The sequence below is a fragment of the Plecotus auritus genome (genome assembly GCF_963455305.1).
Source record: "Plecotus auritus genome assembly, chromosome: 5".
Lineage (NCBI taxonomy): Eukaryota > Metazoa > Chordata > Mammalia > Chiroptera > Vespertilionidae > Plecotus > Plecotus auritus.
This window is the reverse complement of record NC_137776.1, coordinates 26,703,860-26,706,669: the sequence shown is the minus strand read 5'-3', so window position 1 is coordinate 26,706,669 and position 2,810 is coordinate 26,703,860. Positions and strand designations below refer to the sequence as shown.

General features: G+C 42.6%; 1 pseudogene across 1 annotated transcript; it reads left to right on the top strand.

Moving 5' to 3' along the window:
- The first annotated feature begins 346 nt into the window (after positions 1-346).
- On the top strand, positions 347-1,168 carry LOC308248531 (small ribosomal subunit protein uS3-like; annotated as a pseudogene). The gene has a single exon. The product of its transcript is annotated as a small ribosomal subunit protein uS3-like (transcript).
- Positions 1,169-2,810: the final 1,642 nt, after the last annotated feature.

The window sequence follows — 2,810 nt, the reverse complement described above, 5'->3', positions numbered from 1 at the left end:
AAATTTCTAGATAAAGTCATTGGAGCAGAACTTTTCTCACTTCTCAGTGCCTCTGTGTTACTGCACATGGGCTGCAACCGCTTACCAGACAATCAGCTGATGTTGGTGGTCAGTGTGGCCCTCTGCCTCCCAAGTGTGAGATTAAAATTCATAACTTTGTGAAACTGCAAAGGACTAGGAACGTTTAATGAACTTCTCCAGAGAGAGGATATTCATGTGTTTTGTAATAACTTAAAGACCTTTTGATCGATGTTTCTCTCTCGCCTTCTCCCTTCCATTCTCTCTAAAAAATCAATTTTAAAAATATTTTTTAAAAATATCTTTAAGGGCTTTCTTTTCGGCGACGCACGGCGGCAAGATGGCGGTGCAAATTTCCAAGAAGAGGAAGTTTGTTGCTGATGGCATCTTCAAAGCTGAACTGAATGAGTTTCTCACTCGGGAGCTGGCTGAAGATGGCTACTCCGGAGTTGAGGTCCGAGTTACACCAAACAGGACAGAAATTATTATTTTGGCCACCAGGACACAGAATGTTCTTGGTGAGAAGGGCCGACGGATCCGGGAATTGACTGCTGTGGTTCAGAAGAGGTTTGGCTTCCCTGAGGGCAGTGTAGAGCTTTATGCTGAAAAGGTGGCCACAAGAGGTCTGTGTGCCATTGCCCAGGCAGAGTCTCTGCGTTACAAACTCCTAGGGGGCCTTGCTGTGCGGAGGGCCTGCTAGGTGTGCTTCGGTTCATCATGGAGAGTGGGGCCAAAGGCTGTGAGGTTGTGGTGTCGGGGAAACTCCGAGGACAGAGGGCTAAATCCATGAAGTTTGTTGATGGTCTGATGATCCACAGTGGGGACCCTGTTAACTACTATGTTGACACTGCCGTGCGCCATGTGCTGCTCAGGCAAGGTGTGCTGGGCATCAAAGTGAAGATCATGCTTCCTTGGGACCCAAGTGGTAAGATAGGTCCTAAGAAGCCCCTGCCTGACCATGTGAGCATTGTGGAACCCAAAGATGAGATACTGCCCACCACGCCCATCTCAGAACAGAAAGGTGGAAAGCCAGAGCCGCCTGCCATGCCCCAGCCAGTACCCACAGCATAACAGGGTCTCCTTGGCAGCTGGATCTGGAGTCTGGATGTTGCTTTATAAAGACCTTTAATAAAATCTTTTTAAAAGATAAAAAAAAAAATATATATATATATATATATATATATATATATATATATCTTTAAGGCCTTTGGTTGTGGTTATTCAGGCCTCACAGCTACTTTCTGAAGGACTGAACCCTGATCAGCCAGAGTGTCATTTAATGTAAATGAGGCTCCTTTTACATTGTTTTTGGTTTTGAGTAATACCCAAAGGATTTATAGTCGAATTTTCTGCATCTAGTAAAGCAAGTGTGTCTTAATCCCTGCTTTGACACACGGAAGGAAGGAAGGGAGGGAGGGAGGGAGAGAGGGAGGAAGAAACTGCCCTAATTTCAAGGCCATGGTCAGTGGATTCCAGGATTGCTCAGTGTGAAGACAACAGGACGTTGGCCACAAAATACTATGAAGAACAATCGAGAAGGTTCGCTTTCTCATGTGTGAGATGCTTCCCTAGTCAAGGCATCACCCAGCGTGCTTTCATTCTGCTGTTGCTGAATCCAATCCGGGCTCTAGCACAGGGTCTGATGTTTTAAAAATTAGAGTCCTGAAGACATTTTACCAATGAGTTAGAACAACTTAGTAAAGTTACCCTCAAACACCTAGAGTGGAGGAAGTACAGACACAAATCTAGCAATGGAGATCTTTTGGAAACTTAACATTCTTCTTACCTACTGAATAATAACTTCACACTTAGAGACTCATTATCAGAAACCTCCTTCTGGCTTGCTCCTTCCAAGCCAGCATGCAGGACAATGAGACATAACCAGTGATCTCCTTCTGAGTGGGGCTTGTCTTATTATAGGTTTCATCCTACAGTAGAGCTTTAAAAATTCCTCCCCTATGGTAAAGTTTGTCTCTGTGCTCATCTACAAATACATTCATAAAGCACATACTTATTTTGTGCCGACTAAGTGTCATGAGCTGACCCAGGCACAGGGAGACATCAATGCACAGAAGGGAGAGGTTCCGGCTCTCACAGACCTGATGTTGTAGTTCAGAGGAGACTCATATAACCCACGTCAACGGAGAACTGGCCACATCTCACCAGAGAGGGTGTTTTCTTTCATAGCTCCTCTTATTCAAAGAGGCCATTTGGGAAGCAAATTAAAACCATTTCTATTACATGAAAACCTTCTGCAATTACAGTGTCCTAAAACATACAGGAAAGTGTGTCTTCCTCCTTTTTCTATAGAAAATGGACATATTTCTTAGCAGATGACAAGGATGAATATTTCAAAGCATGAATAAATAATGAGACATGCTCTCATACACATGGATTTCCTACTCTGAAAACTGCATAACAATTCTGCCCCATTGTATAAAAATGTGTTGGTAGACATGACCTAACAGATCAAATGGTCTAAGTCTTAAAAGTAACATTATTCACTAAAAAATGGTCTGTTCAAGCAACAAAAGTTAATGATCTCTCCTAGCTCCGTATGGCAAATTATTTTACACACCATCTCTTAAATGTTCCAGCTGCATAGGATAACAGCTAGTACACTTAGTGAAGACACCACCCTAAATGATTGTAATATTGAGCCTAAGGGTCTAATTATTTTTTGAAGCTGTCAATTTTTTTAGCACGTGAATAATTCTAAACCATTCCTGAACCTGTAAGATGATTTCATCTTCCTCAATGAGGAAGTTATTAATAGACTTATAGTCATCTCT